At 40.7% G+C, this 15608-nt stretch overlaps 1 protein-coding gene across 4 annotated transcripts in view; it reads left to right on the top strand.

Annotated features, from left to right (window-relative positions):
* Nucleotides 1–15608, top strand: part of CDK14 (cyclin dependent kinase 14) — a 693217-nt gene that overhangs the window by 272108 nt on the left and 405501 nt on the right. The window lies entirely within an intron of this gene.

The following is a 15608-nucleotide window of genomic DNA, read 5'->3' as shown; positions in this document are numbered from 1 at the left end:
TGGAAATATTCTTCTGTAAATAAAGAAGAATATTGGGGTATATTTTTACACAGTAGCTATGTGCTGATATTGAACATTTTGTCAAAATAGTTGCATTGATCAAGGGTTTCTTTGATTCAAACAGTTTTTGTGAACTACTTCAGTACATTGGCAAGTATTTCCCAAACCATAATAGTTCCATGTTTGGATTATATAATGTGAATGGTGCACTTCAAAACAGAGAGAAGGGCCAGACCTACAGTACAGTATTTACAATTAGACATACGCAATCTTAGTAATCTCAAGACCCAGTTCCGCAGTAAGAGTGAGACCTATGCCTAACCTTCAGAAACGTTGGGCATACAAAGAGATGCCAAAAATACAAGTGTAAAATGATCAGACTTGAGAAATCTTTATAGATACATGATAAAATACATCAGTCTCATATTTAAATGATTTGCTTCAATTATTTGATGCCATAGTTTCAACCTATTCAAGCAGCTTGCCTCCTGAATATTACTGTAGCTTATGACTAATCCTAGAGTACCGCGAATACAAGGACCAGGAGTATTTCAGTACCACTTATAAACAAGTACTCCATAGTTTAATTTTAGTGTGAGCAAGGCTACCATGAAACAAAATATTTGAGATGATCTATTATGACATTACGAAATTAGCTCCTTCTGTAAACTTTTAAAAACGAGTAAAGTATTAAAAAATGTGCATTTGTGGCAAGTATGGGGATTAAACCACATTCAAGGGGGATGAGTAGTTTATGCAAAATACCTAATACTGGTATCTAGTTAAATAGTAGATAATCAAACACTGTGTACACACAGAACTGCCTTCATAATGCATAGTTTGTAACAATTTTTCCAAGCAAGCAATGTCAGCAGAGCTAGTTTAATACATATAATTTAGGTATCATTTATTTTTTTCGTTGTAATTTTGTACTTTTGCTAATAATTAAAACTTCAATCTGCTTGGTATACAATGGAGTGATTTCACTGTGTTCAGTTGTAGTTTCCAAAGTTATTTGTTAGAACACATAATTAATCTGTCTACAGTTTCTCAAGATAACATATGGCATTTGTGTAAAATGATTCTAGCTTTCAGCTGTAAAAATCACGGGATGCTAGCATAATAATTAAACTCCCCAACATACCAGATGGATAGAAGGAGGTGGAATTGATATAGAGACAATTACCTTGAATAAAGTACATTTGCTGCTATATTAAAGCGATTAGAGCACTCATCTAATAAATAATATTGTAAAAATCCCATTTATTTCCACACTTTCACATTGTTGAAAATTAAAAAAAAATGCTACTATCTTAAACTAACACCTTCAATGTATTTGTGGCTTGAAGTGCTATATTTGTTGGACATACAGATGTAGCAGACGTTATTGCACTCACTGACGCGTCTGCAGGTGCAATAACGCGTTGGTTAATCCTTCCCCTTTTTTACATGCAGCTAATGCAGACACAAGAGTGTGTGTGTGTGTTCCACTGCTATGCAGAAAAAGGGGGATGGGGGAGCACAGGTGGAATGGTATACAATCTGAATTCAGGTGTGTAAGACTCTGAACTGCTGGTGTGGGTGATGTGAATCTATAAAAAGTCTCAAAAACTCACACGGCCTTGTGCGAATGCGTACGCATCAAGGTATCTTTACGTCCTATGTTCTTTTCTTTAAGGATCTCGTCTGTGCGTTTCTTTCTTCGTTGGTGTTGATTCGCCTGTTTTGTTCTGTAGTACTCCACCTCTCGTCCGGGCTAGTTCTTCTGTTTCTTGTACTTGTTATTACCCTCGGAATCAAAGAACACAGGTTTGAGCAAAAATGAGACAACATGCAATGGGAACAGTCTAACCAGGGGTGATCAATAAGGTAGATGATAGATATTCAGACACTCACACGGACATGTGTGGGTGCACTCTAGGGCTATGGTATCTTTTGGCTTCCAGGATTGATCCCACTGCTCCAAGTTGCAAAACCTGGCTCAGTGGCAAGTGAATGATGGTTATTGTAATTATAAATATAAAGTATTGTTACTCACACGGCCAAGTGTGAGTGCACACTTGGAAAGGTATCTTGAGTTGTTTCTGGTGTCCTGTGCTGGAGAGTTTCTAGCCGCTCCTGTCCTGGATTCCTTGCTCCCAGGTAGGTAAATGAGGATATAAGCCCAAAGGTACCAGGCAGAAACTTTATTGAAGAAAAGAAAAGAACATAGGACGTAAAGATACCTTGATGCGTACGCATTCGCACAAGGCCGTGTGAGTGTTTGAGACTTTTTATAGATTCACATCACCCACACCAGCAGTTCAGAGTCTTACACACCTGAATTCAGATTGTATACCATTCCACCTGTGCTCCCCCATCCCCCTTTTTCTGTCTCCTCTATCTTTGAAGGATCCTGGGTAGATCCTCCTTTGGGGTTTGAGTCGCAGGAGGAACAGCAACAGAGGGACACTTTGCCCACTCCCAAGGTGGATAATACACCCCAATCCAACTCCTATTTAGTTCCAGGTAGCGCCCGGGTTCCACTGTCCTTTCCACTGCTATGCGCCAGCAGGAGCATTAACACCTGCTACATCTGTATATAAATGTAGAAACTAACGTCTTTGGTTCACAATATTACACTTAATGCTGCTAAAAAGCCTGTAATAATAACCTTTCTCTTAATTTCACTATACAGCCTGCACTACAATGTTATTAACCATTTCATATTTTCTAAATTAAAAAAAAGGGATCCGTAATAATAAAATTTCACAAAAACTTTGATATGCCCACCCCCGTTGCCAAGGCAATCCTCAAGGGCAGCTCATTCGCAATAATTAATTTTTACTTTATTATATTGCAGTCGGGAAAACAGGAGATATGAACAATAAAACAAATTGTACTGACATCACAAATAGTTCATAGGACCAAAGATATCTCATCAGGGTTGTTAATTAATTAATGATTAAATATTTAATTACAAGCTTTTATGAGTAGTAAGTCTTTATTTTGCAGTTCTAACTTAAATACTAAATACTGTATAACAACTGAGAAATAATGTCAGTGAGTTTTATGAAGGCATTATACTACTATTAGTTTCTAATTAATCAATTAATAATACATTTGTTGGAAAGATGAGTTCAATCATCTTCAATCATCCTCAGGCGTTAGAATATTTGTTTTATTAATTGGTAACAATAACAGGTAGTAAGTAAAATTGGACCATTCTGAGCACTAGAATGGTCCTTCCTAATATCACGTAATACAAAGAAAACCAACACCATAAAACAGATTTATACTATATTACAAATATGCATATGTCACTCATGCATCACTCATACTGTATGCCAACCCGCCTTTCTTCTTCTTCTTCTGTCTTCATTCTTCAGCTTTTGCCATACATAGTCATATTATCTTTTAGCTATTTTCTCTGTATCAACTTTGGTGGTTGGGGTGATCACTTGTTGAAACTTCTGCAAACATCATCTCGTTTGTGTGACAAGTGCAGGCATGTCTGTTACCTCTTCAGTAATTGAAACATTTTCAGTACCAGACCTACATGCTGGTTATGTCCAATGTCAATGTCCATGCATATAAATATTTATTCCACAATCTCCCCCATTGGCCCTAATAAGGGTCACACAATACAGATGCAGCCACCAATATTAGAACACTTACCTGGGAAATTCTGGGAGATTTTGGTGCAGTGTCACAGTAAATGCCTCAACATGCCTCAATATTGCTTCAACCTTTCTCTGATTTCCCAAAGGCCCATCGGATTAACACAGCGGGGGACCCTGCAGTCCCATTCAAACTGAATGGGACTGCAGGGACCCCTGATGTGTTAATCTGATGGGCCATTAAGAATATCACCGAATTGTTGAGGCATTTACTGTGAGACTGCCCCAGAATTTCCCAGGCAAGAGTTCTAATACTGGTGGCTGCATCTGTACCTTCATCTGTGATCTTCAAATTCTTTGTGAGAGGAGTAGAACTTCTACATGCATTCCTTAATTTAAACACAACTTATAGAAGCAATTATATCACTCGTGCTTCAATGTGTCATGAGAAGAGATGGGCAAATTTTGGGGGTGAATTTGGATCTGTAGCAGATCGTTCCATTGGTCCGTGGATTTCAGCGGAGCAATCCCAAAAAGGATGACCTGTGATTTGCGGATTTTTTATTATTATTACCAATACACTCCACGAATTCCGCAAACCCGTTTACGAATTTGGAGAATCCAATCCACAGATTCAGCAATCCGTTTGCGGATTCTTAAATAACCAACAACGGATTGCTGATTGGATTCTACAAATCCGTCCACGGGTTGTATCAAATATTTTTGTTTAATGAATCCGGGTGGTGGGGGGGGGGGGGGTATTTGAGATGTGAGAAAATCCAGGAAACGGATTTGGGCAGATTCTCCCATCTCTAGTCATGAGGGTGCAAATGTATTACATAGTTTCATTTATTCTACGGTATATATGTTCCAAAAAGCCACTTGGCTTCTAAAATAAGCAATCTGCAAGCATGACACATTCTTTTTCACCCAGTAGCACATTATGACCTGAACAATACAAGAACAAAAGTAACCACAAAGCCTACTATCACAGGGTGGATTTAATACTTGGCTAAAGTGCCATGATGGGGCTTCATCTGATGAGACCTTGCTACCAGGACACTTCTGAAGCCCCCTTAAATTCATGGATTACTTAATCTATCTTGGTATTATCATGTTTCATTATTATACTTGTATATGTGGAATGATGTTCTAGTTCTTTAAGGATATGATCTTCCACAGACATTCCATACTGGGTTGGAATGTGTGGTATGGTACGATTAGTACACCATGTGCCTTTACTTAACAGAATACTTTCAACTGCAGCTTTGTCCATATACTGTACTGAACTACTTTACAACTTTGTTCCATAGATGGAAGCATACTTGTCCCTGTCCCAAATAGTAGACTGGGTTAGTCTGTTTGTATTTTACAGTATATCCATGGTACAGGTGCGCCGACGAGTATTCTAACACTTGCCTTAAACTTGCCTTGGAAAATCTGGGTCTATCACCAACAAGACCCAGGCACATGCTGGGTACATGCTGCAACATTTCACACATTTCTGCAGAGACTAATGGCCCATCGGATTAACACAGCGGGGGTCCCTGGCAGTCCCATTCAGTTTGAATGGGACTGCCAGGGACCCCCGCTGTTAATCTGATGGGCCATTAGTCTGTCTGCAGAAATGTGTGAAATGTTGCAGCATATACCCAGCATATACCCAGCATGTACCCAGCATGTACCTGGATCTTTTTGGTGATTGACCCAGATTTGTTTTAGAATAATCGTCGGCACTACAGTACACTGTGTTTTATTTTACCAATAGATGGTGGTAGATATTTTATGAAGTTGTGACAACATATACAAAATAACATAAGCCGTTGCGGCACAGGGAAGTTTCCACCAGCTGTGACTATCCATTCTCTGTGGGCATGGCTTTGTTTGATAACATTCTAAGGGAGAAGGAGTGGCTCAGTGAGTAAAGAAGCTAACTGGCACTGAGTTTGAAGCAGGGGAACCTGGTTCAATTCCCAGTGTCAGCTCCTTGTGACCTTGGGCAAGTCGCCTTATATCCCTGTGCCTCAGGCACCAAAAAAACAATAGATTGTAAACTCCATGGGGCAGGGACTATGTCTGCAAAATGTCTCTTTAAAACTAGCAGTGCTATACAAGAACAAAAAAAGATGTAAAATTACATTATCATCATACTAATAGGGATACCAATATTGACAAGGTTACACTTTATGTAACCATCTCTGTAGCACTCCATGGTAAAAGTGAGTAAATAGTCACAGGACATTTTCCCACCATCTAATTTGCTTTAACGCAAATGATGATATATAATAGGTGCTAGGACCAAAGATTATGGAAAACAGAGTCCTAATTACAGTAGACATCTCACTTTGCACGTGACAGACTTTAAACCACATAATAAGGTTAATGAACTAAAAGTCTTACATGTATCCTTAAATATGTGAACAACCTTTTTCAACACTTTAACTGTGCATGTTTGTAAGTAAATCAGAGATACGTTTTGCTCTATCAGAATGTTCTTCCATTCTGTCATTTCCTATGGCATTATTGACATTGTCCTACAGTATATGATCTAGCCTAACCCCTTTTGTGCAGAAACAGAATGCACAAGGTTATATTCAGTCTGTTATTAGGGGCTTCAAAGTCCAAAGTCCTAAGAATTATATACTTTACATATGTGGCTTAACCACCCAAGCAGTTTTACTCTCTTGACATCTGTTTTGGGGTTCTAAAATACGGTGTGGGTTTTTAATATCCTTCCTTGTATTGTATTGTATGTCTTTATTTATATAGTGCCAAAAGTGTACTCAGAGCTTCACAAAGAATACAGTACAGGGAATTATAATTATACAATAAGTGCAGCAAAATCCGACAATAGGAAAGGAAATCCCTGCCCCAAAGAGCTTACAATCTAAGAGGTTTAATGGGAAACTTACACAGAGACAGCAGGTAAGGGAGTAAGTTCCTTAATTTGATATATATTTGTTTCATTATACCAGCTCTATATTATGACACTTAACAATGGCCATATGGCTAGTGTAACAGGGGAGTTATCCCTGTTCCGGAAATGTGCCTCTAATCCAGCAGTGTGGTGGTTAACTGCTGGTAGTCAATTAACCAATACCACCTGGCTGATTAGGTTTCTTAGAAAAGCCGGCCCTTGAAACAGGAAGGGAGATTTCCTGAGTCTCACAAATTGTGGGACTGACCATAGGAACAGACGTCTTGAGTCTACCAGAAGAGGCTGCCAGCAAGACACAGGGGAAAGAACCTCTAAACCTGAATGCTGACATAGCCTGAGGAAAAAGGCAGCAACCCAGGAACAGAGAAGACTTCCCCTCCAACTACAAGAAACAGATAAGACTTTCCTTTATAAGACTTTTGGTATATATGCACATATCAAGATATATGTTTGGGGCTGGCAGACATGCTTATCTAAAGGGAGTTGTGGACTGCATCGGTTTCACTAGAAATAGTCCCAAGTGGAACAGAAGCTTTGTTTTACCCCTTTTTTGCATATGTTTGGATGATTTTCTTATGTTAAAGAAACAGGCGCAATAAAAGCCTTATTTAATTTCACCTTACAAAAGTCTCTATTGCATACCTCTGTGCACGTCCTCCTACATATGGTGTCAGAATTGGGACTGAGGTGGTCCTTGAAGTTAAAAGGAGCCCGGAGATTGCCTGTGAATTTTTTTTTGTGCTTTTTGCCTACAAACAGCCTGAGCAACATAAACAAAGAACTCATTGAGCAGAGACCAGAATTAAAGGGATACATATCCAGGCAGGAAATCTACACTGCACTGAAACTTACAAAACCACAGATGGATTATTTTCCCCGATTCCAAGAGGAGAGAGAGAGACTGTGCTGAAGCAGGTAAACCTTATTTGCCTATCTCAATAAAGTGTAATATGGTCATTGAAATAGGTTTTTTTGCCTTCCAGTCGTAGTTAGGGTTCAAGAAGTAAGTTAGCCCTTAAAAGGGATAGGCGTTTGTTGTTTTCAAATGTTTCGCTGAAGCAGTGAATACAGATGGTGACCCACTAGCGGTACTGGTTCTGCAAGTAAAGGCTGCCACACCGCATAGGACTACCAGCTGTGAATGGAGTATATGCAGAAAAGTGTGAAAATTGATGCAAGACTGTGCTGAAATAGGGGAATTTTCAGTAAACAAGTGCTGAGGGTAAAAATTGCCCTACCGGGGAAAAAGGAATTGCTGAGCTGTGTAAAAGGTATCCCAAAGCCAATTGCTGAGTGTTGAGTCCCCCTGCCGGGAGCGAAACAAATATTCCACTGCAAAGAATATATATTTTTTCTGCAAGTAAAAGTCTGTTTATGTATCTTGGGAGTAAAACAGGCACCCAAAGTGTGAAGAGTGAATGCCATAATACCCAAAGTTGAGACTGAAAATTACTGAACTCAAGCAGAAAACCACCTTTTTGCTGAAGCGGAGGGATTAAACCTAGCAAGTAAATGGTGTAAAGCAAATAGAAGTTTTTACCTAGCAACTGCACATCCAGTATACCTAATCAGAGAGAATGCGTGCACAGTACTGCTGATATTATAAAACTTACCCAAGAAAAAGAAAAAGTCTACAGAGATGCCTGTGAGAGCTACGACCTCTACAAGCAAAATATGCCCACCTGTAGGACTACCACAATTGGAGGTTCTAGCAAATACAGTGGCAACTGCTGCAATAGCGCCTCCAGAGGTCAGGAAGAAAATTACACCTGAGAGCCTTAAAATGGAGGACAAGATGCAGCGTTCCTCTAATGAACCCTACCCCACGGAAGAGTGGCCCTTCCAGTCCAATAAAGAGGAAGACATCTCTTACGGGGAACCCGAACATAGTCACACCCACAAAATACCCCAAGAATGGTGGGGGTACCTGAACTCAGCACAAACCGAAAAGACCGCTCTCTATGATGACGAATATGATCGGCAGGAGAAAGAGCGGGAGCAGCAGATCACCAAATATTTCTGCCAGCTAACGCTGATATGCTCCATGAACAATTGAAACAAAAGAAAGATGGTTACACAGAGCTACAGAAAAATAACGTGAAGCTACAGGAATATGTGCTCGCAATGTACTCTTCGGCCAGGACAGAAATGGACGATCTCAAGACTGAGCTAGATACTGCAAACGCTACTATTACCACCAAAAGCAGAGCCAATCTGATAAAATGATAGCTAAGCTGAAGCGGAAGTATGAGGAGGCACTGAAGCAGATGACAGTCTTTCAGCAAGAGGTTCACACTCTTCGCGTAGAGCTGAATGCCTCACAACAGGAGGTCAACAGTGTCCGGACAGAGGTGGACGTATCTCAGAAAGAGGTTCATACACTCCGCAGAGCACTGGATGCCTCACATCATGAGACCAACAGCTGCAGCACATACCTGGAAGTCTCCAGAAAGGAACTTCACAGTCTCACTGAGGAGCTGGACATTGCAAAGAAAACTATCCTCCATCTTAACTTAGATCTCAAAGTCTCACAGAAGGAGCTTCAGAACCTAAATCTGGAGATGGAAGTCTCACGCCAGGAGACAGCCCGCCTCCAAGCAGATGTGCAAAAATGGAAGGCGGACTGCAAGGAGGCCCTGAATAGCACAGAGACTGAAAAAAGAGAAAACTTAAAACTGAAAGAAGAAAATTCTCATTTGACAGACTACGTCAAGGAAAAGAAGGAAAGGCTGCACGAGCTTAAAGAAATAAATAGACTTTTGGAAGATGAGAAGTTTGAAGCAGAGCACCGACTACGGAACCAACTGCAAGGTCTGCGTACGCACCTCCAGAAGGCCGAGGAGAAGCAGCAAACTCTGCAGGAAGACAATCTGCAGGCTGTTAAAGAAATACAAGTGCTGCAGGAACGTCTGATTACCCAGTATGTCCCCGCAAAGCAGCATGAGAAACTGAAGGCTACCCTGAGCATCACCAAAGCATCACTAGAGGCCAAGCTTAGAACCCAGGTGACTCGGCACAAAAGGGAGCACAAGAAGGTCCAGAAACTGAGACAAGTAACTGTGGCCGGAGCAAAGAAATTAATAGTGCTTCACAATGCAATGAAAATGTGGAAGCAAGCTCAGAGAAAGCAAAGTGTACAGATAAATTCCCTGAGAAGAGACTTGCAAGACGCACTCAAAAAACAGGGATCTCTCGTGGACGAGATTACAGTTCTACAAGGACAGGTATTGACCCTGACTAAGCGTCGGTATCCCACAGCCACAAAACCCATGAAGACAAGGGTACAGTGAGAGCTGGGAATACCGCTCGTCTGATAAACAAGATTGCAAAATTTGAACCACCTAAACAAGCACTAGCAAAACCTTCAGCCACCCAACAGGCAACAAAAGAAGGTACATGTGCTGAATCAAAACCAGAAGAATCCTTAGCTGATGAAGCTGAAAAGATGGGACATTCTCTGGAAGTGGATGTGGAATTGCAACCTAAGCCCAAAGAGGCTGAACTAGCAACTCCATTGAGTGAAAAAAGTGCAGAGAGACAGCTTCAAGAGCGGAAAACTCAAAGGGCTGTTTTTAAATGCTCTGCAACTGCTGCCATACAGTCTGCCTACAATAAGACGAGCACCCGACGAGAGGGAAATCTCATGACCGCGCACGTAGCAAAAAGACTATACTTAGAAAAAGTCCTCCTCGAGCGACTGAGGAGTGCTGATCTCAAGCACCTTCGGGAGGAGACACGAATAAACTGGCGAAAGGGCTCCAATCCCAGCGGGACTGAGGGTTCTCTTCCTCCATCCACTTTCATTCAAGTCACAGAGATATCTAGAATGAGAGTGGAAGGATGGGCTTTGGCCATGGCAAGCCGAGCTTCCCACAAACAGGGGAGGTATGTAACAGGGGAGTTATCCCTGTTCCGGAAATGTGCCTCTAATCCAGCAGTGTGGTGGTTAACTGCTGGTAGTCATTAAACCAACACCACCTGGCTGATTAGGTTTCTTAGAAAATCCTGCCCTTGAAACAGAAAGGGAGATTTCCTGAGTCTCACAAATTGTGGGACTGACCATAGGAACAGATGTCTTGAGTCTACCAGAAGAGGCTGCCAGCAAGACACAGGGGAATGAACCTCTAAACCTGAATGCTGACATAGCCTGAGGAAAAAGGCAGCAACCCAGGAACAGAGAAGACTTTCCCTCCAACTAATAGAAACAGATAAGACTTTCTTTTATAAGACTTTTGGTATATATGCACATATCAAGATTTATGTTTGGGGCTGGCAGACATGCTTATCTAAAGGGAGTTGTGGACTGCATAGGTTTCACTAGAAATACTCCCAAGTGGAACAGAAGCTTTGTTTTACCCCATTTTTGCATATGTTTGGAGGATTTTCTTATGTTAAAGAAACAGGCGCAATAAAAGCCTTATTTAATTTCACCTTACAAAAGTCTCTATTGCATACCTCTGTGCACGTCCTCCTACAGGCAGACTCAAATACAGGCAGACTCAAATTTTACCTAAGTTCCACCCACCCAATGTCTAATGACATATCTCCTAATTTGTAACGCCTATTGCAAAGAGATATCAATCATGTTTGTGTATTGTTGTGATGGTGACATTTCTACATTTGGAACAGAGAAGTTCTATTCTCTGGAGCAGCGGTGCGCAAACTGGGGGGCCCGAGTCTGACTGTGGGGGGGGGGGGTACACAGGGTTTACAGAGGCCCCGCGAGCTTCCCGAAGGCACTTAAATTAAGTGCCGGGGAAGCGGTGAAGGCCTCTGTAAACCTCACTTACCTTGGCTCTGGCAGCTTCTTAGATACGTCGCCATGGCAACGCAGCATCAAATGACGCAGCAAGGTCATGACGCCGGAGCGAAGGTAAGAGGGGGGGGCACGTGGAGAGAGGTGAACTGCCGGCAGGGGGGCGCAGGGAAAATTTTTTTGCGTTCCCCTGCTCTGGAGGAAAGGACCTGTATTGGATTTTACATATTCCAACTCTCCATTTGTGAAAACTCAACCTCCCATGTCTAGATAAATAAGAAACCTTACTATTGTACAATTAAAATTGTTATGATCTACCAATGTAATACGATAGATCTGGGAGTCTACCACCAGAATCTCCAAATCTCAATATTAGCATTGCTTTGAATTCAAACTGAAAACAAGGGATGCTGTATATATCCCATCTGTTTCCTAGGAAAATAGCAAAGGGTTTCCATAATAAAACAGAATATGCAGTAGTGTCGCAAAAAATAAATTTCAACACTACAATAACTGTATGCATGTTTCATTTACATTTTGTATTAAATGTATCATGTACTTATTAATTTAAAGTAAATGAAAGGGATATAGGTGTGTAACCAAACATTATATAGTAACTTTGTAGTACTCTGTCACACACATTCATCCCCTATATTCATAAAAAGGTGAAAGTAATCTTTACAATATTTATGAAAATATCAACATCTGAGGGGTGGATCTGGCCACGTCTGCCTCACCATTCAAGGAGTTGTTGATAGCTGGAGGTCGTGTTTATCCCTGAGTTTATCCGTTGAGTTGTTGGTAACCCATTGATGTCGTCTTTCCCATTTGATGTTCTTTAATCCTCTGTCTCTGTCTAGCTAAAGATCACGTCAGCGTCAACAAAATGTTGGAAAAGAGGAGTTCCAACCTTCTCAATCAGCCCCAGACGTTTGGATGTTAGAATAGTTATTTTATTCTGGACTTCCAACCTTTCATCAAAAATGTTGCCACAGTGGAACATAAAAAATGTCAGGGGAAGAATGTACAGTATAAAGATGAGCAAAAATATATTGTTGCTATGTAAGGAATTGGTCAAATCTGAGACTAGAAATAACCAGCATTGAGGCAACTGATGAAAAACCTACAGTATTAAAATATAATTTCAGTGAATATAACACAATTAGTTTCTCGTGTATGCTTATCTTTATTATGCTGCTCTTTGTCAAACTAATTTCTTTTTTTTTTTTTTTAATAAATCGACAAAGGCGTAATTAGGCATAATACATCAGAGGTTAGACTGACTCCATCTGGTTATCGGTTTTATTGATGCTAGTTTTGAAAGCCAGCCTTTTTCAAGTAGTCCTGCACATTTTATATACAGTATCTGAGGTTAGCGTTTCAGAGTCCCATATGCAGGCAAAACAGATTAAAAGAAAACACATATTCTTAGCAATTGTCGAAAAATCTGTTTCAATTCATTTTTAACATTTTATAAATTAAATGTGTTTTTAAATGAAAGTAGAATCTAACAGTGAGAGTTATGGGATGAGTTTTTTTTTTAGGGCGATGGAAGCAGCCTAGGTGACCATGGGTGAAGTGCAGACATGGAATGAGTCCCAGAGAAGGGGGGATGGAGGGTTTGAGTGCCCTGGGAGGGGGGAGGGTGAAGGGTTTAAGTAAACCTGCAGGAGGGTGGAGGTGTTAAGTGCCCAAAGGGGATGGGGAGGGTGAGGGCTTAAAAAATGAAATAGAGGAGTTCCTACCCTTCAGTGCTGCTGCTGGCTGCTCTCACGTGCTCTCCCCATGCTGCCAGAAGCTCCTCCCCGTCCATCTGTGTAAAAGAAAAAGGCAGTGAGACACTTCACAGCGCGGCAGCTTGAAAGCTGCATGTTGATCACTGGCATCGTGTAATACTGCAATAATAGTTAATCTTCCATGTAGGCATACTGTGAGATTATATTAATGTGGTATTATGGTATACCGATATATCACCCAGCCCTAACCCCACATTATACATTAGACAGTACAACACTTTTTTGTGTTATTTTAGTGGTGGCAAAACACTGCTAAGGCTGACAGTGTTTAGGGGGATCTGAACATTATTACCTGGAGTATAAAATGATTTAGAACTTTCTGGAAGGTATTCTACTGTGTAATGTTTCCATGCCACATTTGATTTGTTGATATCTAAATAAAATCTACTTTTGTTACTGATATATTCTAAATGGGCTAAGTACCATTACCAAACCATAGTATTTTTTTTAGCATGTGTGTTTATAACCCACGAATATTCACTTGTAACTGCATATATTTTCACAAGCTGAATCCAGATACACCAAATTGTTGATATAAAATATGATCACATATTTGCCCCATTAACTGAAAATTATATGAAAAATGTATAGACAAAATATTTTTAAGTTTCTGAGTGTAACGGGTATTCCCTTTAGTATGACCCACCCAATCTCATATTGGCCCCTGTGGTCTAACCAGTACCCATTACATGGTCGTGTCTGGTGGTGCACCTGTAGGCAACAGGACTCCTGAGTCTCCCGCATGATGGTACTCGGGGATTGTCAATCCAGACAGGCAGCTGAGGTAGTGTGTGCGAGTCCTACCTATATCACGTGCAGCGCCTCCACCTCATCAGGATCTATGCGTCCGCACCTTCTTGGTGGTGACTGCCACTGGAGAGTAACTTCACACTCACACAGTGGGGTTGTCTTTGAACAGGGCATCTTTATTGTTGATGTAGCAAACTGCCCCTTGCAGCGATCAGCTCAGCCGCACATCTTGCCGTACTGTCCCTTGAAAAGATACGCCCTCCCAATGGAGTGGGATCCCCTCTCTCCGCAGGGAGATCACCCCTGTGCCAGGTCCCTGGACACAGTGTGGCCTTGTCAGGCTTAATGTAAAAGCGGGCCACTAGTTACTGCACTAGTGGTCCCTTCATTTCCCAAGTCTCAACACTGACTTATTCCTTTAACTCTCTCTACTGCTCTCCCTCCAACACACTAACTTTGAGCAGTGCTGTGCCTTATATACCTCAGGAAACAGGCACATCTCTGATGTCACTAACTGTGGACTCAGAGCATGTAGCCACTCCCATCCATACATAGGGCACCTCACTAGGGTGTGAGGGCAAACCTCCATGATTACTGCTGGCATCCCTGTAACTTACCAGGTTTACTGCCAGCAGGGGAGACAACTGCAGACCATTTTGCAGCATGGCTACATGAGTATAGTGTTGATAATGACATTGACAATATACTGTAAATATTAATTGCAGTTAAAGCAGCGTTGGGGCTATTTATCAAACGTTTACTTACATTTTTTCCCAAGGGTAGAACATCTGACAGATTTATCAATGAAATATTCCTAGATGGGAATTTTTTTGAGTTGAAAAAGTTGATGAAGCCTTTGATAAACCCACTCATCCACTACTACCTTATTTTGAATTAAACATTGAATAGATTCTCATGTGTTACTGGTAGTCTGAATTTTCATTTTATATATCAGCAGTATCAGCAATCCAAAGAGTCATAAAGTCTTTTCAAAGACAATGTCATTAAATAAATGATGAACAGTTTCTGATAAAGAGAGCAAGGGAAATGAGGCCAGAGGCTATTATGTAGGTAATTAATTAGTCAGGAATATGAATATTGATATAATATATGATTATAAATGTTTCATTTTGTGTTTAAATGTAATGCAAAGTGGACGGCACATACCTTAATATGAATCGGTAGAATATATTATCATTGCAATCTACAATTTCTGACATTAAGTTTTACATGGAGTGGAGCTCTCTATGGCCCCGACATCTAACAATACTGTAGTAATCTATTGGTATATTCTGTTGAATGTGTCCCTTTCTAAATTATTCTTGTACAGGCATAGCCCGCATTAACGTACGCAATGGGACCGGAGCATGTATGTAAAGCGAAAATGTACTTAAAGTGAAGCACTACCTTTTCCCACTTATTGATGCATGTACTGTACTGCAATCGTCATATACGTGCATAACTGATGTAAATAACGCATTTGTAACAGGCTCTATAGTGTCCCCGCTTGCGCACAGCTTCGGTACAGGTAGGGAGCTCGTATTGCTGTTCTGGACATGCTGATAGGCGCATGTGTGAGCTGTTGTTTTCCTATTGGGTGATATGTCCTTACTCGCGAATGTACTTAAAGTGAGTGTCCTTAAACCGGGGTATGCCTGTATACTGTTTCATTTTTATAATTTTATGTAATATAGTCTTAAAGTGGTGATCTTCAATGTCTATTAGTATCATATTGTAGGTATTTGTCTACATACTTATTATCATTATCC

This window comes from Ascaphus truei, chromosome 2, assembly GCF_040206685.1.
Source record: "Ascaphus truei isolate aAscTru1 chromosome 2, aAscTru1.hap1, whole genome shotgun sequence".
In the NCBI taxonomy this organism is placed as follows: domain Eukaryota; kingdom Metazoa; phylum Chordata; class Amphibia; order Anura; family Ascaphidae; genus Ascaphus; species Ascaphus truei.
Note: the sequence above shows the minus strand (reverse complement) of the source record. Positions and strands in the feature narration are given on the sequence as shown.